The 27,732-nt window shown below is 41.6% G+C and overlaps 1 long non-coding RNA gene across 1 annotated transcript in view; it reads left to right on the top strand.

The window, feature by feature from the left end:
* The first annotated feature begins 11,841 nt into the window (after positions 1 to 11,841).
* Positions 11,842 to 27,732, top strand: part of LOC138164785 (uncharacterized) — a 21,657-nt gene continuing 5,766 nt past the window's right edge. The window contains exons 1-3 of the long non-coding RNA XR_011169176.1: positions 11,842 to 12,039; positions 12,502 to 12,554; positions 12,636 to 12,694. This is a non-coding gene — a long non-coding RNA (uncharacterized lncRNA). The remainder of the gene's footprint in view (positions 12,040 to 12,501; positions 12,555 to 12,635; positions 12,695 to 27,732) is intronic.

The raw sequence follows: 27,732 nt of genomic DNA, 5'->3' as shown, positions 1-27,732 counted from the left end.
CAGGATTAGAGTGACTCCAAAGTGGAATGGGCTGTCTCATGTGGTAGTGACCTCCCTCTCATGGAAGGTCTCCAAGTCTGAGGACTGTCATCAGGGATCATGTGGAAGGTTTTCTTTGCCAGGGATGAGCTGGACTAGGTGGCTTTGGACGACTCCTCCTCCTCTGAGAGTCTTTAATAAAATATTGGCAAGTTGGTAAAAACCCAGCCAGCCCACCATCCCATACACAGGTGTTCCTTTGACCCAACAGTTAGTAAGGTTCCTGACATGTGTTGTTCAGTTGTTTCAGTCGTGTCGGACTCTTTGTGACCCCATTCGAGGTTTTCTTGGCAGAAATATTAGAGTTCTTTGCCAACAGGGCTTAATGACTTGCCCATGACACACAGCTAGGCAGTATCTGCAGTCAGATTTGAACTTAGGACGACTGACTCTGGGCCCTGTGCTCTATCCACTGGGCCACCTAGCTGCCCCTATGTGCCTGGCACAAATATTTATTGATTGGCTCTCTCTATGGTTTAATCATGTGACCATATGCATTGTACATATTAAATATCAGAGAGTTCTGTGCTATAGCTGTGAGTGACCATGACAACTCCGGGGTCCACATCTTCTCTGGCCAAAGTTGTATGTCCCGGGGTTCTCTCAGCAGCAAATCGATGCTTTCAGAGCCATTTAGCTCCTTTCCCACAGCTCTGCATCACTGTGTTGTAGCTTTCAAAGCCACTTAGCTCATTTCTTGGCAAGGCCATTGGATGTCTATTTTTGTCCAGTCAATAACACATGTGAGCACAATAAATTGGAGGCTTCTCAGTATTAATAATGCCCCAAATATGTAACTTCCACTCCCATGGTCGGCAGGCAATTTCTTTGAAATCAATCTCAAAATGATGGACTTTATTCCCAACACAAGAAACAGATTTTGAAAAATCAAAAAAGGGGGACAGGGCGGGACCAACCCCATTTGATGTGTTACCTCCCAAGTTCACTTTGCTGATCGGTGTGAAGAGTTTCTCAGGAAATAAGATTACTCTCATCCTGGGAAACCACCGAAGATGTGAGGTTCCAAATGGAGTCAGGCTGCTGGAAAAGACTAGAATGGGAAATGCTTTCTGGGTAAGTTATGTGCCCCAACTGGAGCCCAGTTGGCAGTAGGTCAGGTCAGATCTCGAGGACTAGGTAAACATTCAAGGGGCAGGCTGAGTAAACAGGGAGGTCCCTGTAATGAGAAATGGAAGGGAGTCCATGAAGATCGAAAGTCAATGTCACAGGGTCTGGAACCCAGCTCCAGCTAGGAGCTGGGGACCAGAGACAAGGCTCCAATCCTTGCCCCATTCAACCTTGAGGAACCACAGTCTGTGTCCCAGGAGGAGCCATAGTATAGAACAGGTAAAGGACCAAGGAAATCAGTGCTGTTACAGAATGGGATCAACAGCAAAGCCAACCTCTGACCTTGGGGAAATCACTTCACCCCTTGGGTCTAAGCTTCCTTTGTGTAAAATGAACATAAGGGGAGCTTAGATGTTTTTGTCTTTGGATCTCCAGTGACTGGCACATACTACATAATTAATATTTGTCAATTTATTGATTGGTGAATAGTTGACCTCTCAGGCTTTGTGCCTCTCAAATAATCCATGATGTGAGTGTAGCCAAGACTTACTCTGGCCCCGACTTCCTGCAGGCCAAGCCAGTGGCATCTGCTTCTCCCTCAGAGTCCTCCAATACCCTTTAGGGGTTGGGAAGGGTCTCATCTCTTGCCACTGTCTCAAGCCCCCTCTGATTTTGTTCTCCCCATTTTATAAGTTCCAAGCACACCAGTTCCATTTAACCACTTATTAGGCAGATTAACTTTTACAAAGGAATATTTACTGCGAAAGTATAGCAAGAAAAAAGGATGCAAACATTCTTATTGAGTGTCTGAGGAAGGGAAGGAGATCAGGTTCCCCCCTTGGTCCTCCTGGGCTTGTGTCCTGTCACTCTGACTTCTCAAGGGCTGCCCTGCTGGCCTGGTTGGAACTTCTAGCCTGGAATCCCAGGCTCGAAGGTCCTCATTGCTCAGTTTTCCAGGTTGGGAACCTCACTCCCTGCACCTAGAACCTGTAAAGACCAAATGAACAAGACCAAAATCACAAGCCCATTTCTTGGTGAGACCTTTTATGAAGGTTGTCCATTTTTCTTACTAAATAGAGTAGTGTGGTACAGTGAATGGTGTTGGAAATCGAATCAAACACCAGAATCCCTGCCTCTGAAATGGGCTATGTGACCATAGGCAAATCCCTGTCTGCCCATCTGTTTAAGGGAGTCATAGTAGCCATGATACCTATCATTAGGGTAATTGGGAGGCTCAAAGGTATTGATAAAAATAAAGCATTTTGAAACTTTAAAACCCTATATAAGTGAGTCCAGCTATGATTGTTTCTAACAGAAATAATAGGGTGGGACACAGTCTCTGGAGTTCTTCCTGGGAATGCTGACATAAGGCCTCAGTTCTCATGGAGGCCTTCCTTGGATTTCATCATGAAGGAGACTGGGAGACCTTGTTACTAGAGATAAAAGGCACTGGAAGGAGCATTGTTCTTGGAATCAGAAAGACTCACTTTTGAATCCTGCTTCAAACATTCCTAGCTGACTGACTCTGCCAGAGCCATCTGTTAGTCTCAGTTTCCCCATCTATAAAATGAGAATAGTAAGACCCTTTTCAAGGGTCAGATGAGATCAGATGTTGGGTGTCTCTCATCCTGCTGGCATGCACTGGCCCCAAAGGGTCCTGCTACCTCTCTGGAGCCTCCTGTCCCTGTGAAATGATGTGGAGAACTGTACAGGGGATCTTCTAGGACACCATGTGCTACTCCCACATTGACTGATGGTCATTGTACTAGTATAACTTCGCTGCTGTGTCCAGCTCCTGGATGGGCCAGGATTCTCCCAGTGCTTGGAGTTCCATATTTATTATTTTAAAATTATAATTATAGTTTATTTCTTTTAGTATTCATTTAAAAAATTGAATTCTAAATTCTCACCTCCCTGCAACCCCTATCTCACCCACTGAGAAAGCAAGCAACATGAAATCATTTTTAAAAATTCAAATTACAAAATTATAATTATACTTTATTATTTTAACATATGTCTGGCTCTCAATAAATGTTATCCCTCTTCTCCCTCAAGAGTCTCTCTCCCAACATGTCTCTTTCTAGGAAATCACTTGCTAAGCTCCCTTTGGTAATAAGACTCACTATGTCTGGGGCACAGAACACATGCATTTGGACCCAACTGTGTGACCCTGGACATATCATTAAACTTCGCTGAGTCTTGGTTTACTTTTCTTATAAATGGGGCTGATAGGTGAGCTATGTAATTCACAGTGAAGAAGAATGTTTTGTTGATCTCAGAAGGCTAAATAAATGTAAGTTATTCTTCTTATAAAGGACAGATCTGTGATATTGCCTCAAAGAATGACACACATCTCTGTGGTCCAACCTTGCTTAGAACTGCTTGGATGAGTGGGGGGGGGGGTAGGAGTGATATTAACCCCGTTGACGTTAAGAGCAAGAAGCTATATCAAACCATTTAGGCTGAAGATGGATATTCCAGGGTCACTTAGATCAGCCCTTCAATTTTACAGGCGAGGTAAATGAGAAGTTAGGTGGCTTGTCCAAAAACCTGCTTGGAACCCAGGACCTTTAATGCCAAAAGGATCCCTTTGCTTATCTCTCAACGAAGCTAGTTTTCCTTACTCTTTCCCACTCCCCAGCTGTCCTAAATCTGCTCAAAGCTTTGGTCTCCTGTTCCAGAAGACTAAGCCTAGATCTCCGGGGGCTGCCAGACCACCGCGATTGCTCCTCAGTTCACTCCCATGAACCACTGGAGCACATTATGCAAGTTAAACACATACTTTAAAACCAAAGAATCCACCATAACCAACAGGGGTTACATAAGGATCTAAGAAAGGGTCCATGGAGAGTAGAATGGAGCTAGAATGTGACCCCTTAGAAAAACAGAGAGAAAATTGTTTTCAGTGGTTGGCAATGAAGGAGACTGACTTGGAGCAGTTGTTGAAATTTATTCACTCAATAGAAGCTTAAAGACAGTGGGTTATAGTAGAATGCTATTTCCTCCCACCCATCCAATATAATAAAAACCAGGAGGATTTGCTGCATTATTCAGGAGAAAATGGTCTCAGTGTCAAAGAATTTCAGAATTGGAAAGGACCTCAGGAGCCACTTAGTCCAAAAAAATTTAGTCCATTAATCTGGGGAAAAAAGAATAAACCACACACTCTACAAAATATCTAAATGGTTCTTCATCTTCTACTTGAATACTTCTAGTGAGTCAAGAAAGCAAATATTAAGCCCCTACTGTGTGCCAGGCACAGTGCTAAGTTATTGAAGATGCAAAGCAAGGCAAATGATAATTCCTGCCCTCAAGGAGCTCACAGTCTGATGGGAAGACAGTGCACTAGCAACCCTATATAAGCACTAAATGTACAGGAAAAGTTGGAAATAATCAACAGAGGGAATAGGAAAAATTGCTTGCAGAAGGAAGTTAGGGAAGCCAGGAGGCAGAGATGAGGAGGGACAGCACATAGTCAGAAGATGGAGGAACAGCCAGGGTCTGGTGTCACTGGTTCACCCAGTAGGTGGAAGGGAAAGAAGGGTAAATCATTTATCAAGGCAAGAAGGGGCCAGGTTCTGAAGGGCTCTAAAAACCAGGATTTTCTATTTGATCCTGAAGATGGTTGGGGTCACTGAAGGTCATGCACCAGGGAACACAACATGGCCAGACTTATTTTGGGAAGTTCAATTTTCAGTTGAGTGGGGGATGGACTGTAAGGAGATCTGGACCCCTCCAGGAGCTATAGCAATAGTCCAGGTGTGAGGTGATGGGGGCCTGCCCCAGGCCAGGGGCAATGACAGAGGAGAGGAGGGGGTATGTAGAAGAGAAGTCATGAAGGTAAAGCCAATAGGACTTGATGACTGATTAGATATGGGGGGGTGAGAGTGAGCAGTTGGTCTTTTTGAGTTGCCATATTTCCCAGAAACACTGGACCCAGAGCATGCTGGAGGCCCTGAATGTGCCAAGGATGAACAACCCTCCCCTCCCCCCCTCAGATGACTGGACTCCTTGGGAAGCAGGCCAGGAGCCAGGCTGGGATAATGCTTGTGTGGTTGGGGTCCTCTGCAGATAAGCAGACCCTCCTAACTCCAGAATCTAAGGGTTTCCAAAGGAAAAGAAGGTGGCTTTTGCCATCGACACCCTCTTCCCTTTTGGGAGAGGTTACTGCACCTTTCCCCTCCCATGCCCCTCTCCTTCCTGTTCTCTCCCCCTCCTTTGGTTGTAGTAGCATAAAGATGTAAACTTCGGTAGGGACTGGGAGCTCTTTGGGCTCCACATGTCTTTTCATTACTTTTGTAATAAGCCTGGCTTTCACAAGACTCTCATGACACTGCGATTGCCTGTGGACACGACTGAGGATAATACATAGGTTATAAGCCTGGCTGGCTGGGAGGGTATTAGTGCCTGAAATGATGATTTGGAAATTAAAAATCATTATTTTAGCCATAAGTACAAAGAAAAGATGTTTCATGGGAAAAGAGACTGTATGGTATTTAATTCTAATAGCCAGCATTTATGTGGCACCTACTGTGTGCTAGGCACTGTGCTAACCACTTTATGATTATGATCTTATTTGATTCTTACAACAATGCTTTGAGGCAGGTGCTATTATTATCCCCATTTTACAGATAAGGAAACAGGAAAACAGGCTAAATGAAATACCCAGGGTGAGATAACTAGTAAGTATCTGAAGCCAGGTTTGAACTCAGGTCTTTCTGATGCCAGGACCGGTGCTATGGCATCCCATGCCACCATAGCTGCCTCTAGTTAGTAAGTGTTAGGACTGGGACTCAAAACATACCTTCTGACTCTACCTCTAGGGTATATTATAATACTTTTGTGACTTCACCAGTCATTATCTGAAGAGTAATTATGATGCCAAACACATATTACAGTTGATTTCAATCATCGATTGATCATCGATTCAGAGCTTACAGAAACCTAGACCAACTGCTTAATTTTGGCATGGAAAGAGCCTCAGGGGAAATGATTTGACTGATGGCACAAAGATAAGTAGCAGAGGTGGGCTACAAGCCCAGGCAACCCCAAATTTTTCAGTCCCCACAAGAGACCTTTCCTAATTCCCCTAGCTCTCAGATTACTTTATGCTCATTTTGAGCATAAGAAAACTGAGGTCTTTCTGCTTGCAAAATACAGTGTGAAAGCAGTTGGGCTTTGCTACTGGCAAACATCCATTATAAAGACAGGAATCAAGGCTAAGTGGGTAGAGAACATTGACCTTGTCTCCTTAGCTCACTTTTTGTTCTGGTCAAATTCATTTGTCTAGGTGGAAAGCAAAGTCTGCCTTCTATTACAGATAAGTGTAATAGTCTAAATAATCTAAGACGAGTTCAATACTCTTTGATGTTTCCCAAATGCTCTCTGGCTTAGAAAGAAAGACCTCAATTCCCTTATGCTAAAAAGAGGTAAGGGGATTAGGAAAGGTCTCTTGTGGGAGACTGTAAAATCTGGGGCTACCTGGGCTTATAGCCCACCTTTGCTACTGATCTTTGTGTCGTTGGTGGTCTCTGAATCAATGATCTGACTGGAAATCAATTGTAATATGTGTTTGACATCATAATTACTCTTCAGATCATAAGTGGTTCCACCATGCCAGGAACCAAATCTAGTCTTTTTAAAGTTGTCTGGAAACCCAGATGCTTCCCACAGGAACATGGGCACTCAAACATACACACATCACATCAGTTTATTATTTTCCTTTCTCGTTATAAATTGCCTGCTTTTTCAGAATTGTTCTCAAAGTGGTTTCTAAACGGTAAGTCCCATGATGCTTTCACCAATAATTTATACGATTCACTAGCAACATCATTTGAATGTTACCTTTGCTGAGCAGAAATGTTCTTTTGGGGGCATCGTGTCTCTCTGGTGACCATCTTGCGCACATCGCAGGAAAACGGAGAACTGGCTACGAGAACGGGCTAATCAGTCATCGCAGCCTGTTGGGAAATCCTTGGGCTGATGTCACTGAAGGTTCGGTTACTACGCATGTGCCTCTGGGATGGTCTGGGCACATCACGCAGTGTCCTCCCCACTGCCCTGCCTCTTCCTGTTGAAAGGGAGGCTAGAGGGTGCTTAGGTCAAGCTCATGTCCTCTTCATGGTTCCTCCCCATGCATCCACAGCAGTCTTATGGCCTCTTATCGAAGACACCAAGTAACAGGGAGTTTACTACAATATGACCTGCTGAATTGTTTTGCTTTAATTGCTAGTCAGTTAATAAAGAATATGCTATGGGATGCATAGGAATGAATTCTAGAGTCAGAGGACCTGGCTTCAAATTTTAAGCCAGTCGTGTGACCTTGGGAAAGTCTTTAAACCTAAAGACTTTAGTCTCCTTATCTGTAAAATGAAGATAATAAAAGCAGCTTTGTTCTTATTCACTCTCTGTGACCCCCCTTTGCAGTTTTCTTGGCAGAGACATTGGAGGGGTTTGGGCATCTTCTCCAGCCCATTTTACAGATGGGGAAACTGAGGCACAAAGGGCACAGTGACTTCCCCAGGGTCACACAGCTAGGAAGTGTCTGAGGCCAGATTTTAACTCAGAAAGATGAGTCTTCCTGCTTTCAGGCCCAGTACCTGTATTATCTAGCCACCCCAATAAAAGCACCTACCTCAAAGGATTTTGTGTGAGATTTAAATGAGATTATGCATGTATATATGTATGTATGCATGTATATACACATATATACATATATATGAAGTGTTTTATAAATCTTAAAATTCTATCTATATTATTGTTGTTAACATTTGAATTTTGTTAATGGATATTAAGATACACTGATCTAAAAACCCAGATCCTAGTATTAAAACAGTAATGGAAAATAGATCTTCCAGTGAGGAGCAAGTGAAACCGAAAATGCCTCATAGGTTCTTTAAAGGTGCCTGGAGAGGCAGGAGACAGGAAGCCTGAGGCCACCATGTTCAACACGTCACACTTAGACGTTGGGCAATATACCTACTAACCTCTTCAAGGGGCTCTTTGGCTAAAAAGAAAATGTGTGGATCCTAAGGGTTGGTCTGGATGCTGCGGAAAGGCAACCATTTTGTACAAACAAAAGCCGAGTGAAATAGTGACTGCTTTTCCCACTATAGGCTTCATTGTAGGTATCGTAGGATACAAAAGGCTTCACTTCTCGGCACAAGATGCATGTGACCAGGACCAGATGTGACTCCCTGGTGCCATTCCTTCCAGAACACACAAAGACTGATTTTTGGGGTTGACAGTAACACCAGAGAAGATTGAGAAGACTTTAGGAGAAGGTTGGCAGAGGTCTGGCCCATCCAAGCCACCGGGCCGCTCCTGGGGATGGGATGAGGAGGATTGGCCTCGTTGTCCAATCAGCTCTGGAGTCAGAAATGAAGCAGCAGAAGCTCCTCTTCCTCTGTTCTTCTCTTCATCTCATTTCCTCCTCTTCACCGTCTACTTTACTCTCATGTGGCAAACCAGGTTGCTTTGCGGTGTTGACTGCCAGAAGCTGGTTTTTGCCACCCCTTGTCATGGTATGTATCACATGCTGTAAATGTGCCAAATGCAGGCCTGAAAACAGGCTTCTTATTTAACATGAGTAGTTTTGGTTTCCAGTGGGGCAGTTTCTGGCACTCCTATCTATGCAACATTAATCAACTCTTTTTATTGTAAAAAATTCAACTTACACTGACACTTGGGTGGCTAGAGTTTAACATGAAGAGTAGAATGCTCTGTTGTGGTGGTGGTTTTTTTCTTAACCCGAACTCAGGGTTTTTCTTGTCTTTTTAATTTATTTTTACTATTAAAAAATAGACTGAGTTCAGGTTAAAAACCAACCTCCAAAATGGAGGACGAAGGAACATGCTTCAGGGATGTGAAAATGCGGAAAATCCCTCTTATTTGTATTAGAATTCTGTCTGAGGCTGTTCCCTTTGTATGTGAACTCTGCCTGTGAGCTGGTCTACATAGCCCAGGGTTTATTGGCATTTCTGTCCTTTGGGAATGCATTCTCCTCTCTATTTGCTTCTTAAAGTTCTGTTTCTATGATTGTATTCCCACTTTTCTCCTGTGAATTGAAGGTTTCAAAGACATTTTACTTTACAGATCTGCCAGCTTGGGGTTTTAGCAATCTTGCCTCAGAGGAATGTGGAATATGGAGAAGGGAGAGCAGACACTTAGAAATGGGAATCTGCACAGCCCCCAAGAACAATATGAGAAGACGGGTCTACTCCTCTGAAGAGGGGGAAGGGCCACAGCTATGAAACATTGCATATATTGTCAATTTGGACTGTTTCTCTGTCTGTCTGTCTCTCTGTCTTTGTCTCTGTCTCCCCCTCCCTCCTTCCCTCCCTCTCTCTTTCTCTATATCTATCTCTCTGTCTCTCAAAATGTTCCTTGTCATATGAGATGACCCTCTGGGAGAGAGCAAGAAAGAGATAAAAGGGCAAGTTTAGGTGATATAAAAAAGATGTCAGTAAAATTTATTCGAAAAAAAGAAATGGGGACCTTCCATAGAGATTATGATCTTTTTTGTTTGTTTTTTTGTCTATTCTCTTGAGAAAGAGAATAGAACTTAGACCTGAAGGACCATTAGGAACATCATAGAGAGTCCATCTCTTCCCTTGGGCTGACCTATAGTCTCAAGGAGGACTGTGTTGAGGGTTTGGCTGCAAGGGCTGGTCCTTTTCATGGTGGAGGCAACTTCTTTTTTATTGCATAATTGCCAATTTGTTTAACATTTTTGTTTAAAGTTTCGAGTTCCAAATTCTATCCCTTCCTCCCTCCCTCCCCCCTTTCCCCTCCCTGAGATAGCAAGCAATAAAATTTATTTTTTAAATAAATAATAAAATACTTATTAAAAATTAAAATTAATTAATTAAAAATAAAATAAATGTGAAATAATGTAAAACATTTCCATATCAGTCATTTTGTGCAATAAAACTCAAAGAAAAGAAAGAGAATATTGGTACACTTCAGTCTGTATTCAATCAACATTAGTTCTTTCTCTGGAGGCAGATAGTATCTTCATTATTCATTTGGCATTGTCTTCGATTATTGTATTGCTAAGAATAGCTAAGTCACTCATAGTTCTTCATAGAACAATGTTACTGTTACTGTATACAACATTATGCTGGTTCTGTTCACTTCACTATACATCAGTTCATTTAAGTCCTTCCCTGTTTTTCTAAAATCAGCCTGCTTGTCATTTCTTATAGCAAAATAATTATTCCATCACAATCATATACCACAACTGGCCTAGTCATTCCCCAGTTGATGGATATCCCTTTGATTTCTAATTCTTGCCCACTACAAAAAGAGCTGCTATAATATTTTTACAAATAGATCCTTTTGCCTTTTTTTGATGTCTTTGGGATATAGACTTAGCAGTGATAATGCCGGATCAAAGAGTATGCACAGTTTTGTGGCAGTTTGTCTATAGTTCCTGGAGGTAACTTTTTTTTTCTTTAATTTTTTTCCCCTTTACTTAAAAAAAAACCTTTTATTTATTTATTTTTAATTTTCAACATTCATTTCCACAGGATTTTGAGTTACAAATTTTCTCCCTGTCCTTCCCCTACTCCTACCCCAAGATAGCGTGCCTACTGAATACCCCTTCCCCCGATCTGTTCTCTCTTATATCTTCTCCCAACCCCCTCAGCTTTCTAGTGGGGTAAGATGGATTTCTATATGCCAGCACCTGCATATCTTTTTTCCCAGTTGCATGTAAAAAAACAATTTTTTTTGACATTTGTTTTTAAAGCTTTGATTTCTAAATTCTTTCTCTTCTTCTCTCCCCACCCACCCCCACTGGGAAGACAAGCAATTCAATATAGGTTGTACATGTGTGGTAACTTCCTTTTTTTGAGGGGGGAAGGCAAGGCAATTGGGGTACTTAACCCAATTACAACTTGTCCAAGGTCACATAGCTAGTAAGTGTGTCAAGTGTCTGAGGCTGGATTTGAACTTAGGTCCTCCTAACTTCAGGGCCAGTGCTCTATTCACTGTGCCACCTAGCTACCCCAGTTTTTATTAATTTATATTACAATTTATATTATAATTTATGTTAAGAAGATCTGTGCACAAAGGAATGACAGAAGACTGGCTTTATGGCTGATTTACTGTCTTCCCTGAGTAATTTGCACCATGGGTATGTTGAAGGAGGTTTCTAAGTATGAATCCAAGAAAATGAATTTTAGTGAATATTAGCTTCTGCATTAGATGATACCTCTCTGACTCTGTTGATAAGAATTACATAATCATAGATTCATATCTGGAAGGATGTCAGAGGCGATCTAGCATAACCCCTTCCTTTTCTCTGAAGAACCAAGACCCCAAGATGAAATCACTTACCCAGGGTCACCTAGGGAGTAATCACCAGAAGAAGAATTTAAGCACAGGTCGTCTGACTACAAGAGATGGGAAAAAGACTGAACTGGTGATTTTTTTTTTTGGTATAGGGACCTCCCAAGAGAGGAAATTCCTTCCAAAAGTGCAGCTTGACACCTTCTCTGCCCCTCAGAGTCTTAATGACCTGCTTGGAGACATCAAGGGCTTAAATAACTTGTTGGGGATTATACAGCCAGTAAATGTCAGAGACAGTAGGTGAACTCAGGTTTCCCTAGCTCTCAGACCAACTCTCTGTTCACTACAGAAAAGTAATTCAATCTAAGAGATATGAATAAAATATGCTTTTAGTGATAACTACAGAGTAACACTTGTCATCTTATCATTCACAGAAAATCTACTTACAGGAGGAAGCTCCAGATCCTCCCAACATGTTGGGGTCCCTGAAAGCTCCCTTCCAGTTCAGGCGTGTTGTGAGTTTCAGGTGGATGGGAGCCAACAAGATCAATGTGATGAAAATGCATCATATTTGTACGACCCCTTTGTCTGTTCCTACAATTCTGTGACTTAGAGGAGGCTTTAATAAAAGCCTCAGAGGTCAGTAATGTGTAAAGTTTTTATTATGAGATATCTTAACTCACCCAAGGAAATGCCCAGGGAAGGTGGGGAAGAGAAGAATCAATTAGGTGGGCAGTCCAATGGACCTTGAGTATAATTGTTTATGGGCCACAGGAGGAAGAGGAAGGTGGTGTGTGTGTGTGTGTGTGTGTGTGTGTGTGTGTGTGTGTGTGTGTGATTCTATGGAGAGGCTGCTTTCAGTCTTGTCACACTCAGTTCCCAGCACAGAGCTGGTACATAGTAGGCCCTTAATGAACACTTGATTCATTGATTTCAGCTTGCTTTCACTCCTGTGTATGTGTGAGATGGCTCAGTCCCATCTACTTCCTACCAGGGTAGCGCTATGACTCAGATGAAGGTCACAGGCTTTATAATGACAGAATAAGTTTTTTGCTCATGAATGTCTACAATTGATTTTTCATGTCTGATGTTTTGAGGAAGGATCTTCTCCCCACACCTCCGATATAGAGGCTTCCAGTGAACAGCAGGATAAGGTATGTTAGGCAAGAAGGCATGGGTTGTGAGATACTCAAAAGCAGAATAAAAAATCTGAGAGATTCTTCAATCTATTGCAGAGACATCAAACACTCAGCCCACTGAACTCCCAAGACTGGAATATGCCAAAATATAATTGGTAAGTATTTAACAAGATGAATAAAAATATGACAAAACAGAGATAACATCCCATTCTAATATCACATTGACCCATAAGTCAGTAAGTGGACCACAGGAATCTTTTATAGGTGATTTAGTGGCCCTATTTCAACTTGAGTTTGACACCATCAGTCTATCATAACATTCTTCCTTAATACAATTCAGTTCAACAAGATTTACTATGTTCTGGGCACTGATATGGTCCCTCTTCTCGAGGAGAATACAATCTACATTTAGTAGGTGGGGCAAATTGTTAATTTGCTATAACACAAATGGAATGCTGACCTTCAGTTCACTTACCTCCCTTCCCTAAATGTGGATAAAACAACCCTGTTTAACTGGAATTATTTAGTTGGTCGCAATGGTCAAAAGACATTTGGAGAATATTGTGGTGTTTTGTCAAGCTTCAATATCCTAAGAAGTGCTGGTGCAAGTCAGAATACATGGATACCATTAGGAAGCAAGGGGAAAGGCAACATTAGGCTGTTGATGTTGTCCCACCCAACAAGTGTCAATGAAAGAGGCAGGTTAAGGGTGAAATGTTGAGAAACAGAGTCACACAGCAAAAAAGCCCTAACTCAAGAGCACCTGGGTTTAAATCTCGGCTTTGCCACTCACATCCTTGGTAAGTTACTTAACTCTGGGTCTCTGATTCATCATCAGTAGAGTGATAAGGTTAAATGAGATGAGCTCTCAGGCCCTTTCTAACTCTGTGCGATTCTGTGTTTGTGACTACTGGACACTTTTGAATGAGACCAGAAGTCGATAGACTCCATAACTCAGACGGTGAGCTTTAGAATTATGTGACCATGACTTTGTTGGGCATTTTATCTAGAACACTTTCATAACAGGGTAACTCTGAAATAACCCCCTCTCTCATACTGAGCTTGTGACTCTATAAAGAGGCTTGTTTCTCCAAGGAAAAAGGAGAATAATGTTTCTTTTTGGAAGCTTTGGAAAACTGCAGTCAGAGCGATGTCGCAGGAGAGACAAGGCTGAAGAGACCTTGGCTATTAGGAACTGTGGAGAGCTAGGTAGGCACCATATACTGGGGAAGCAGGAGACTGAGGCCTTGCCAGAAACCCAAGCTAAAGCACAACTATGAGGAACTGAAGTTCTGTGGGCCGCTGGGAAGAAATCCTCATTGATAGATCCTCATGTTTCTCATGAATTCTTTGGATTTTTTTCCTGCATGCCAATGAAGTTTTTTTTTTTTTTTCTGTTTTGAGCTTTGTGAATCTTTGTGCTTGTCAGGGGAATTGATGATAAGGAGCTGGTTCTTGTTGCGTTATGTGTTCCTAGGTTTTCTAACTGAGAACAATGAGGAAGATCTGTGAGAAATTCCCCAAAGCAGACCCAGTATCTTTGTACCATGTGAAAACCTCTGACCCAAGGTTTATAATTATAACATAAATTAGAATGTGACAGATGACTAGCAGAGGTACAAACGGAATCAATCCTTTGAGGGAATCTGAGGAGGCAGACACTCTTTGCATCTGGGTAGATATATCAGAGAAAGCATGGAAGATAGGGAACCTAAGATGTGTCTTTAAGGAAGGGACAGAGTTTAAAAAATGGAGGGCAATGGGATTGCCCTTGGGAGTGGGAAAGGCCACAACTAATGTCACTGAGGTGGCAAAGGACATTACAGACCCCAAGGTAGCCAAACAGTATAGTGAAATGTCTCCACTTCTACCAGTCAACCAACAAACATATGTTAAGTAACTACTAGACAGACTGTGCTAGAGACCAAAGAGTAAAATTGAAATACCCTTGCCCTCAAACAGCTTATATTTTATCAAAGGAAGCAACATGTATGTGTTTACAAGCAGACACAAAGGAATCTTGGAAGGATGGACACTAACAGCTCAGGGGACTGAGAAATGCTTTCTGCTGAAAGACCTAAAGGAGGCCAGAGATATCTAGAGGTAAAGAGGAGGATGAGCAGGAGTATTCCAGGTATGGGGGATCACTAATGCAAAAGCATAGAGACCAGAGATGAAAAAGCATGTAAAGAGAAATGATTTCACGAATGATTTTCATACCTGTAGCAACTTGCCTTGGTTTGTACCTTGGGAGTTAGGAGAGTTTGTGACACATACTAGGTGCTTAACAAAAGCTTGTTGGCTTCATTTGACTTTGAGTGAGGGTAGGAAGAGATTATATAGATGCTGAAGGGTGGCTAAGGGTGAAGGTGCCATGATGGAAGAATTAACCTGGGATTAAAATCTTTCAACAAATATTTGAGATTTGGAGGAGGGAGAATTTACTATTTCAAAAAAAAAATATTTTTTCATACAAGCTTAGATTTCAAAGCTTGAAAGACCTGGGAGGTCAAAAAGCTCAACTTCCCATTTTTAAATAAGATAACTGCGACCTAGGGACTCAGGTGCTTGACTTTTCTAGACTCTCTCATCTAATATGTCTGAGGCAGGATTCAAAAATAGGCTCTCCTGGGTCCAGTGCTCCTTGCACTAGTGACATCATGCTGTTTCTGAGTAGTTTGCTGACTTGTGATATAAACACAATCATAAGAATTGTAGGATCCTTTTGAGCAAATGAGGTTTCCACCCCTCCCAGTAAACAGAGACTCCCTTATGAAGATTCAAAGAATTAGTAAATATCTCTATAATAATAGCATTTGAAAGCTAAGTATGAGTCCAGTCAATGCTTAGATAAGAGGGGACACCAAAGATCTGTTTTCATCAGCATTGAAGAACCTCACTTCCCTCGCTCATTTGACAAATCGATATTAATTAAGTACATACTGTGTGCTGGAATATTGGGGATACAAATATAAAGAAAGAAGCAATGCAAGGAACTGTTTGAGACACATTGAGATCAAGTGACATCCCAGTCCACACAGCTGGCTAGTGTTGGTATCTGGATTTGAACCCAGTTCTCTCTGATTTGTAGCCTAGCACTATTTCCCCTCTGCCACATCACCTCCAGACTAGAGAATTCCAGGGGAAATCCAGATGTGAAGCTGGCACTGGAAATAATTCTTCTGAAGGAATTACTCTTCTTATACTCCAGCTCACAAGGGCTACTCAACCTGACCAGCTGAGTAACTAGCTAATAGGATTATAGGCTCCCATATTTTCTCAGGGCTTGATCTTAAGGTGTTCTAAGAGTTTTGAGTTAAGTGACATCTTGGATGTGAGTGTGATTGCCTGTGTACCATTTTCCCTGCTGAGATTCTTCATTCTTCCTATAATATTCTTCCTGGGAGAACCATAGGATATCTCCAGGCAAGAATCAGTCCTTTAGTAAAGGAGCTGATTTCCTGGTAGGGAATATGTAGATTATCTTGATTATACTGCCATCAGAACAGAGGGATGGAGACCCAGGGAGCTGGGAACATTGAGTTTCCTTCCTATTCACATTTATAAGCCTTTTTAGACATCATCTATTAGAGACACTTGAAGCCAAATGGAACACAGCTAAAATGGTGGCTTGAGATACAGGACAACATTTCAATTTTATTAACTCCTTCCAGCTTCTGTATCCTGAATGGAGCTCTACATTGCTTTGTCCTTTGTACCATCCAGTCTTTGCTGTATGGAACAAAATTGCTATCCATCCATTCTATAGGCAATGTTTTGCCCTTTCTACTGTGAGCTGAATAAAGCCTATTCAGAAGGCTTCACACATTCCTATTTCTTTATGGTGGATTAATGCAAAGGTTCTAACTTGACACTGGATATTACCTTATTCTAGGATCATGGAATGCCAGAATAAGAGGGGGATTTAGAACACAGAATATCAGAACTGAGAGGGAACTTACAATCCAAAATGGTAGAGATGGAAGGGAACTTGCAGCAAAGAATGTCAGAACTAGGAAGACCCAATGCTGGCCGTGTTGGTGAACTTAGAACATTAGAACAGAGAAGACAAAAAGCAAGAGTGGAGGGGAATTTAGAAAACAATCTGGTAGGTCTCCAAGAGCCTTTAGTCCAACATCTTCATTTTATAGATTAAGAAACTGAGACCTAGAGAAGTTGTGACTTGGCAAGGTAACACAGGTATTGAGCTAGGTTTCAAACATATGTCCTCTGATTTGTAAAGTCTCTAAAATCAAGATTCTGTGGTTTCACATGCTGTGCTCTTTCTTTTTTTTCAAATGCTTTATTAACTTCTGATTTACATCATTCATTTCTGCCGGATTTTGATTTACAAATTTTCTCCCTGTTTTTTGTCTACCCACCGCCCCAAAATAGCAGTTCCACAGGATATCCCCTCCTCCAATCTGCTCTCTCCCATATTTTCTCCCATACCCCTTTCAACTTTTCCAGTGGTTCTCTATGCCCCAGTGCCTGTATATCTTATTTCCCAATTACATGTAAAATAGTATTAATAATAGTATATATATGTATACATACATACAAACATACATATATTTAAACACTTGATTTTAAAACTTTGAATTCCAGATTCATTCCCTTCCTCCCTTGTCACCCACCCTTACTGGGAAGATAAGTAGCTCAGTATAGGTTGTACATGTGTGGCTAATGAAAAAAAAAAAAACAATAACATAGTAGATATATTGTAAAAGACTGACTATATTTCCCTCCCTCCTATCCCACCTCCCACTTGTTCTATTCTTTGCTTTGATCCCATCCCTTTTCAAAAGTGGGTGCTTCCAACTTCCCTCCCCCCAGCCTGCTCTCCCTTCCATCATCCCCCCTCTCATCCCCTTCCCCCCTACTTTCCTGTAGGGTGAGATACCCTATTTAGTGTGTATTTCATTACCTCCTCAAGCCAAATTTAATGAGAATAAGGTTGACCCATTTCCTTTTGCCTTCCTATTCTTCCCCTCCATTGCAACCATTTCCCCTTGCCTCTTCTATATGAGATAGTTTACCCCATTCTCTCTCTCCCCATCTCCTCTCATTATATTCCTCTCTCACCTCTTAATTTCACCTTTTAAGTATCATCCCTTCCTGTTAAATTGGCCCTGTGCCCTCTATCTATGTATACCTGTAAACATATATACACACATTCCCGTATGTATTTATATGCCCATATACCTCCTATATAGACATATACGTGTATGTATATATGTGTATATATATATGTGTGTGTGTGTATGTATATATATATATATATTCCCTTCAACTACTGAGAAAGGTTTTATCAGTTACAATTATTGTTTTTCCATGTAGGAATGTTATAGTTCAACTTTGATAAGTTCCTTATGATTTCTTTTCCTTGTTTACCTTCTCATGCTTCTTGAATCTGAATGTGAAATTTTCTATTCAACTCTGGTTTTTTCAATAAGAATGCTTGAAAGTCCTCTGTTCCACTGAATGACCATATTTTTCCCTGAAACATGATACTCAGTTTTGCTGGGTAGGTGACTCTTGGTTTTAACCCCAACTTCTTTGACCTCCAGAATATCATATTCCAAGCCTTTTGACCCCTCAGTGTAGAAGCTGCCAGATCCTGGATTATCCTGATTGTGTTTCCATAATATTCAAATTGTTTCTTCCTGGCTGCTTGTGATATTCTCTCCTTGATCTGGCAATTGTGGAACCTGGCTATAATATTCCTAGGAGTTTTCTTTTTGGTATCTTTTTCAGGAGGTGATCGGTGGATTCTTTCAACCTTTTTGCCCTCTGGTTCTAAAACATCAGGGCAGTTTTCTTTGAGAGCTTCCTGGAGGATGATTTCTAGGTTCTTACTTTGATCATGGCTTTCAGGTAGTCCAATAATTTTTAAATTATCTCTCCTGGATCTGTTTTCCAGGTCAGTGGTTTTTCCAATGAGATATTTCACATTGCCTTCTATTCTGTCATTTGCTTGGATCTGTTTAACAGCATCTTGATTTCTCATAAAGTCATTAGCTTCCATTTGCTCCAATCTAATTCTGAAGCAATGATTTTCCTCATTGAGCTTTTGAGATTCTTTTTCCATCTGGCAAATTCGGCTTTTTAAGGCATTCTTCTCCTCATTGCCTTTTTGAGCCTCTTTTGCCATTTGAGTTAATTTATTTTTTAAGGTAGTATTTTCCTCAGTCAGGCTGTTGACTCTCATTTCGTAATTTTCTTGCATCGTTCTCATTTCTCTTCCCAACTTATCCTCCATTTCTCTTATCTGCTTCTTAAGGGTCTCTATGGCCTGTAACTAGGTTTTATTTTCCTTTGAAGCTTTTGGTACAGGAGTTCTGACTTCACTGTCTTCCTCCTGTTCCATGCTTTGCTCCTTTTTTTCCTCAAAAAAATGTTGGAATCTTCTGTCTGCTTTGTTTCCTTTGCCTGGTCATGTCTCCCCTCAGTCACTTGACCCCTGGGCTTTTTGCCACAGTAGGACTCTGCCACCAGACAGGGGAGCTTTCATCCCAAATGCTGGGGTTTTCTCAGCTGCTGGAGGTATTAGATGGGTGCCCTCTCTGAAGCCTCCATACTCTCTGGCAAGCTGGGCACACACCCTAGGACCTCCACCCTAGACCACAATCCAGATCCAAGCAGGTTAAAGCAAGAGCGATTACCCCTCAGACTGGTGCTTGGTCCCCCTCACTCTACAGTCCAGGAGCAGAAGCTGCCACTTGGTGCTGGCTGGCTGTGCCAGGGTCTCAGCAGCTTCTTGGCTCGGGGGCAAAAGCCACAAACTCCCACTTACTTGGTTCCAAAGTCCAGATTGCACTGACCTCTCACTTTGTCCTTCGCATCTATGTGTTGATAAATCTGGAAGCAGACATAGCTGATGGCTGGTCAGGCCCACCCTGGGGTAAAGCCTCGGCATGGGGCTGGGCTCAGCTCCCAGAGCACTGTGCTGGCTGATTCCTGCCAGACTGCTGGGCTGTCCTCAGCAGGCGGTTAGCTGCTCTGTGTCATTTTGTGGGTTCTACAGCTCCAAAGTTTGTTCAGAGTCCCCTTTTTATGTGGATTGGGGAAGGTGGAAGCCGGAGCAGCTGTAAGGTCTTGCTTCTACTCTGACATCTTGACTCCACCCCCCATGTTGTGTTCTTTCAAGAGGAAAGAGGTAAACATAATCAAATTCTGTGCTTGTGGAGCTGGTAGGAAGACCCAGGTTCTACTCAATTTTACTCTAGGGTTTGTTTCAATGAGATCAAAAGTTGAAATAATTCTGTACCAAGGGTCAGATGACTGAGTTTCTAAACCAAGATTGAGCACTGAAAACTGTGTGGTCCTGAGTGTTTCATCTCTCCTGTCTGGACTCGAATTTCCTCATCTGTACAATGAAATAGTTGGACTAAATTAGAGGTTCTTAACATTTTATGTGTTATAGACACCTTTGTTACAGACCCATTCTCAGAATATTGTATTTGAAAGAAATAATAGTTGAAGGAAATTCTGCAATTCTGTATCCTGTCAGTGAATATTCTATTTTTTTTCCACCCATCCAAATTCAAAGACCTCTTGAAATCTATCTGTACATAGATAGATTGCTATGGTCTATGGATCCCTGGTCAAGGAACTCTAGACTAGATGGAATCTAGACTAAATTTTCTGATATCTGTCATCTGGCAATTGTTATATGGGAGTTATGTTTATTGAGAAATCCCTCATTCTTTCTGAGCCTCAGTTTCCTCATTTATAAAAAGAATGGATTAAACTAGATTAATTTGGTCTTTTCCAGCTCTCATGATGAGTAGACATTGTAGAGACAAATCTAAGGTTGGAGTAACAACTGAATGTTGTTTACTGAAATAGATCGTAAATTCCTTGAGATCAGGGGCTTCATTTTTTTCTCCTGTATCCCCAGCACCTAACACAAGTGCCTTGCACTTAGTTGATATCTAACTAATATTTGTTGAATCAATATAATCAATAATGTTTGTTGAAACAATCAAAATGATGCCTTGGGAGGTGGTTTTTACTCCTAGAAGAAGTCTTCAGGGAAGGACTAGATGACCAGTTGTTGGGCAAACTATGGAGGGATTCTTACTCCAAAATGGGCTGGACTCCATCCTCTTTGAGGGCCCTTCCAATTCAGAGACCTTGTGATGCTGCAACTCTGATTCTAAAAATGGAATCATGTTCTCAATGAAATAGTTCACATCTTGAAAACATTTCCACTTATATAAGTGAGGTGAAGGCAGCCAAGTGAGTAAAGAGTCAACTGAAGGGATGTTTTCTGGCGCTTTGATAATCCCACTTTCCCTCTGTTGCCTGTTGCAGGGACTTGTTTTTGTGATGCTAGATCAGGCAATGATGCTTTATTTGTTTTGGGAAGACAGCCTAGCCAAGACACATGACTGGAAGGCAGTTGATATCCTGGGATATGATTATACAGAGCTGAGCTGGATATGATTAAATTTTACTTGCTGTAAAGTTGTGAGTTAGATTTCAAAATACTTCACCTAGAAAAGTTGCAAGAGGCAAATTTATTTACTATTTGGATTTCTGAACCATGGTTTCCAAGGGCCCTATACAGACCAACACAAAGAATAATGGACTTGAGGCTTCAGTTTATATTTTGCCTTGTTCTGGTACTTACAATCACTGTGAAAATGGACAAATGAGCCAACTTCCCTAGACCTCAGTTCCTTTTAAAAATGTAACATAATTTTTTTTTCAGTCAATGAAAATCATCCTTGTCTTTATCCCATCCCCCACCCAGCCCATTAAGAAAGAAAAACACAAACCCCATTACAACCATGCAGAATCACACAAGAATTTCTGCTTTGACCATGTCCAAAAGAAAAGTCTTGACCTTTTTTTTATTTTTATTTTTTTTTAGTCCACAGAAGATTGGTAGTAGTTTCATCATGAGTTCTCTGAAATTGTGAGTGGTCATTGTGCTGATCAGAGTTCCAAAGTCTTCCAAAGTTGTTTTCTTTATAATGTTATTTTTATTGTGTAAATTGTTTTCCTGGTTCTGCTCCCTTCACTCTACATCAGTTCATAAAAGACTTCTGTGTTTCTTAAACCATTCCTTTCATCATTTCTTACAGCGCACTAGTATTCCATCATAGTCCATGTTCAATGATTTCCCAATTGATAGGTCTCTGCAGTGGTGTGCTGATAAACATTTAACAATCAGCAGCTCTCCAAAAATTCCATTGCATGTAAAATACATTTTTAAGTTCAATCTGTGTTTTAACATTTTTTACATCACTTTATCAAGTCTAGACCATCAACAAAACAGTAAATCGACTTCTGATATTTGCACAGCATAAATATGCACACTGAAAATTTTCCCAGATGTCTCTAGTGAGTTGGTTTGAGCTGACTCTAGCAACCCCTTCCCCCCTCTTTGGTATCTCCATTAGTTTCTAATTCTTTGCCACTACAAAAAGAGCTGCCTCAAATATTTTTGTACATGTGTGCTGTTTCCTTCTCTCTTTGATCTCTTTGGGGTATAGACCTACTAGTAGTATTACTGGGGCAAAGTTTATGCCCAGTTCCATTATTCTTGGGGTCTAGGTCCAAACTGCTTTGAATGTCTGGAACAGATCACAATGCCAACAATAGTACATTAATGTGTCTAGTTTTCCACAGCCCCTCCAACTTTTGTCTTTTGGGGGGTCAACTCTGTCAATCTGACATATGGGAGGTGGAACCTCAGAATTGTTTTAATTTTAACTTCTCTCATCATTATTACTTCAGAGCATTTTATCCATATGGCTATTGATAACTTGGATTTCTTCATCTGAAAATTGCCTATTCATATCATTTCACTGTTTATCAATTAGAGAATAACTCTTATTCTTCTGAATTTGAATTAGTTCTTTATAGAGCTTAGAAATGAGATTTTTATTAGAGAAAACTTGCTGCATAAGTTCTCTTGGGACTTAGATGCTTTTTATTTTGCTGGCCTGAGGTTTCCCTGGTAGAATAAAGAAGAGTTTCCGTTGCAAGGCAGTGGCCATCTGCTCTGCACCTCACAGCCTTACCAAGTCGGGCCACCGAGATCTTAAGTGACTTTCTCAGGGTCCCACAGAATTTGTGTGTCAGGGGCAGGACTTGAACCAAGTCTTTCTGATTCCAGCTCATCTCTCTAGTCATTTTCCAATGCTGTTTCTCTTTCCCCATTTTACAAATGAAGGGGCTGAGGTGGATTAAGTGACTTTTCATGGGAAGTGACTGAAGTAGGACTCACATTTCTCCTGATTTTTCAGTCTAGTGCTCTATTCATTAAGCTATCCTGCTTAGGCCACTGCCTTGCACATGAGGTGGTGTCAGGCTGTATCTGCAATTTCACTGATGTCAAGAACCTCCAATGAAAAGCCCTTGACCAACGATAGTAGGTGTGTTCCCTGCAACTGATGATTTGAGAGTTGGCTGAGGCACAAAGAGATCGAATTTTGCTCAGGGTCACAAACTCAGCGTGGACCAGAGATGGGCCTTGAGCTCAGGTCTTTCTGACTCTGAGGTCAGGGTTCTTTCCACTACGCCAAGCTGCTCCTTGTGTTGGTGCTTAATAAATTCTTGTCAAATTTCCCTCTAGCTCTCAATCTTCCTGCATCTGTGACCTGTGAGGTATTGGTAGTGTCCTGGCAGATCCACTGTCCCAATGAACAGAGTGAAGATCAGCTCCCAAAGAACTCTCCAGGGAGGGCATTCAGACTGTTTCTGTCATTGGGGTGATTCCAAGCTTGGCAGCACAATGGAGCTTCTTAAATCAGAAAAGTAAATTATACTTTCCTTGTGGTTACAGGCACAGTGCTTAATGCAACAAGCTCAGAAATCTCAAGAGCAAATGGCCCTGGTCCATTGCACAATTTAGTAGATGGAGCTGAGCATCATTTTTTCCCTTGAGTTTCATAATTTTGTCTAATAAGACTCTCATACTGTCAACCAAGAAGGAGTCAACTCTGTACAAGGGAAAGCCCCAGGATTGCCTTAGAGGACCTGCAAGGAACTAAGGCTTTAGTTAGAAGTTCAGCTATCAGTCAATCAGTTAATAAACAGTTATTAGGAACCTGCTATGTGGGAGGCTCTGTGATAAGCACTGGGTATACAAAGGCAGAAACCAGGCCCTGCCCTGGAGGAGCTTGCAATCTAATAGATCTGCAGGAGCCTTAAGTAACCTTCACGTGCTAACTAATAATGACTCAATCAATGTATTGGATGCATTTATTGGATAGAACTGACCTTACCATAATTGGCACCCACCTGATATTTCCAGATAAAACATTGATCCTAAAAACAGCCTAGTGTCATTGTACAATTTCAGATATAAAAAAGGGAAATTCATATTTCAGGTATATGGAAGGTGATTTGGCAATCTCTCTGGTCTCGAAGGGAGACTGAGAGCCCCCTGGTGCAGTCCCTCATTACCTTACACCTGGACAATTGCAATAGGCTTCTTGGAGGTCTCCCGACATAAGTCTGTCACCAACCCAGTCCATCCTCCACTCAGCTATTGAATTGAGCTTGCTAAAATGAAAGTCTGACCGTGCCACTGCACTATTCAATTAACTCCAACCCAGTAAGCTCCCTAATATTTCCAGGATAATACATGAAATCCTCTGTTTGGCATTCAAGGTCCTTCAGAACCTCTTCCCTTCCTCTTCTTGCAGTCTTTTTACACCTTGCTCACCCCCACATGCTACACTGGATTCTTTTTGTTCCTTGGACAAGGCACTTGAGTTGTCTGAGTCTTGATTCCATGCATTTTTGCTGGTTGTCCCACGTTCTCCCTCCTCACCTCTGCCTCCTGACCTTCCCTGACTTGTTTCAAGTCCAAGCTAAACTCCCCCCTTCTATAGGAAGCCTTTCTCAATGCCCTTTCATTTTAGACTCTTCTCTCTTTAGATTCTCTTCAATTTATCCCATGTATAACTTGCTTGCAATTAGTTGCTTGCATGTTGTCAAAGCCCTGAGATAAAGAGCTCCTTAAGTGCAGGGTCTTTCTTTTGCCTCTCTCTGTATCTAAGTGAGTGTTGGCTGACTGACTCTTTCCACATGTAGAATCACACACATATCTGGAAGGAGCTAAAGTAGTTAACTAGTCAAACACTCTCATTTACAAATGAGAATGTTGAGACCCATGAACAGAAAATGACTTGTCCAAACTCATGCAGGCAGTAAATAATAGAAATGATGTTCCCTGCCTTCAACATGCAGCTTTCTTTCCATTTTCATGAGCCTCAGTGCTTTCCCTTCCCCCGATCCAAATTCTTTTACTTTACCCTAAATTCTGACCTTTCCAAAAGCTGTTCTGAGAAAAAACAACTGAGTTGACTGTGTATCTATTGTGTTACCACAGCCCAACATCCCAAGAGAATTTCATGCAGTATATGACCTTTTCTTTGCCTGTCCCCATGGTTTTCCCATGTTTGGTTGTATTAGGTAGCAGAAATATTGGAATGAGAGAAAACAGATGATCTCTGTTGCCATGGCAACAGGAAAAGCCTTTGTAAAATGAGCCAAACAGGGGAAGGTTGCTTTTTGGTCCCTGTGCCTTCCTTTGAAGGAGGGATTCAGGGGCTTTATCAGTTCTCTAAAACGGTAACACTGGGCAAATCACTCAGTGACCCCTCCTGTTTCTGTAGGTTCAATTAAGCTTAATTCTATGTTTCCTTGCCATTTTGGAGGTAGGATGCCTATCTATGACCATGAACTTCAGAACAGTTACCATTAGAATGGAGCCTACCACAGAGTTAAAGAACTTCAGTATCACAGAATTTAAGAGTTAACTTTCCTTAATGATCTCATAAACCATCCCACAAGTTGTTATGCAGATTCAGCCTGAAGGTCTCGCTAAGCAGGGAGGGAGGATCCACTACCAGCCCATTCCATTTGGGGACATCTGTAATTTTTAACAAGCTTTTCCTGATGTTAAACCTAAACCAGCCTGGGGGTGGCCAGGTAGCACAGCAAGTAAGAGCACCGGCTCCAGTGTTGAGAAGACCTAGAGATCGAATCCCAGGCTCAGACACTTAGCACCCACCCAGAAACACCTGGCCGTGTAACCTTGAGCAAGTTACTTAACCCCAATTGCTTAGGGGAGGCCAGGTGGCTCAGCGAGTAAGAGCACCAGTTCCAGTGTCAGGATGACCTGGATCAAATCCGGGCTCAGATACTCAGCACCACACCCAGAAATAACTGGCCGTGTAACTTTGAGCAAGTTACTTAACCCCGATTGCTTAAAAAAAAAAAAAAACATAACCAGCCTGCTTGGAACTGCCACCTATTGTTCCTGGTTCTGTCATCTAGGGTCAAACAGAGCATACCTGATGTCTCCTATATATGACATCCCTTCACATACTTGAAGGCAGCCCTCATCTCTGGGCTAAACATTCCCAGTTACTTCATCTGATCTTTCTGTGATATGAGCTCGAGGCCCTTCCCTGTCCCAGTTGCCCTCATCTGGATACTCTCAAGTTTATGAATATTCTCTTTAAAGTGTGATGGTCAGAACCAAACCCAGCACTCCAGATGGGTATATATTGGGGGGCTCTCTCTTCCTTCTTTCTGTACCTCTGCCTCTCTAGATGAAGCAAAATTAGTTTTGGGGGCATCCATGTCATGCCACTGACTCCTCTTCAGGGTCACTAACCCCTCCAGATCATTTTCAGATCAATGACTGGCTCCTAGAGCTCCCCTCATCTTCTATTTGGGAAGTATTTTTTTTTTTACTCAGATTAAAGACTGTAAGTCTTAGACTCTGAAAATTTTTTGTATCATTTACCCTTATCAGAAAAAAAAAGCAAAACAAAAACCAAAGTGTAAACTTCCAATATGTAGATATTAATTTAAATCTAAATCATATGCATTTCCTATTGTATTAATAATCCCATATATTATGAAAGAAGACATAAAGATACTTGATCCTAGATTCCATAGGAAGTCACTGGAACTCACGGAGTAGGGAAGTGACATGGTTAGACCTATGTTTTAGGAAAATCACTATGGCTGCTATGTGGAGGATGAATTAGAGCAGGGAGAGCCTGAGGCAGGGAGACCAATTAGATGGAAATAAATGATGAGGACTTGAACTAGAGTCCCCATTTTACGGGGGGAAACTGAGGCAGACAGGGGATAAATGATTTTCCCAGGGTTACACAGCTATCAGATGTCTGGATTTGATCTCAAGTCTTCCTGACTTTTGTTCTAACCTTCCACCAATTGCACTAGCTAGTTGTTTTTTTTTTATTGTGTCTTAGACCATTACAGCTAGAAGGGCATCATAAGTCCTAATTTTATAAATAAGTTCCAAGTCATGTGACTTGTCCATGATCACACAGTTTAGTGTCTGAACCAAGACTCTTACTCTGTCTCCACTGCTTTTAGCTCTGCATTGACTACTCTTGCCATTGAAAATGACAACAACAACATTAAAGTTGGTTGTTTTTTAAAAGCTTCTTGAGATCGAAAATTTTAGAGAAGATTAAAAGGTTATTGAGACATGAAAAGAGCTCTTTTCTGCACAATATGGAGAAGTGCTTCTGCTAAGTTTCTCTCTCTATTTGAGATGATGAACAGAACTGTATGAATAAGGTGCAGTTTCCTCCCCAGTTCAGGATTCTCAGCAAAGACTGATTCATTTGTGTGTCATAAAGGGGGAAGACTTTTGCCGAGTTTGACTTAGAAGCTAATGACTCAAGGTAGAAAGGAAAATGTCCATCAGAAGAGCATTCTTTGTGTCAGAGTTCCCCAAAAGGTCCTTTTGCCACTGTGTCATAATGTCCTTAATGTCTTTGGGGGCTCTGTGGGGAAAGAAAGGCTATGAAATCAGGTGTATCAGTAAAAGAAATGGGCATGAAAAGGAGAGAAGTGGCAAGATGGTGAGGTTTCTGGAAACCAAGAGTCCTGCTGCTTGACCAAATGGGAGACTGGAATTTTCAATTCTGTTTCATGCAACATATAGTTTTTAAGTACTGCTATGTGCAAGGTGAGAGGCTGCATAGGGGAGAGGAGAGGGGTGGAAGCTGTGGAATCAGGAGTACCTGGGCTGAGGGCCTGCCTCAGAAACAGAGACCAGCTGGGTGACATCTAAATTCTGTAGCGTCTGGACAGCTCCCTTTTGTTACTGAAAACCGCAGAGCAGATGCTGATATATGTTGTCTGGGGATAATCATCACGGGGAATTCACAGGAAATTA

This window comes from Petaurus breviceps, unplaced genomic scaffold, assembly GCF_028583685.1.
Source record: "Petaurus breviceps papuanus isolate PSGF00001 unplaced genomic scaffold, PetGlider_PUasm1.0 207, whole genome shotgun sequence".
Classification (NCBI taxonomy): domain Eukaryota; kingdom Metazoa; phylum Chordata; class Mammalia; order Diprotodontia; family Petauridae; genus Petaurus; species Petaurus breviceps.
This window is presented reverse-complemented; position numbering and strand designations above follow the sequence as displayed.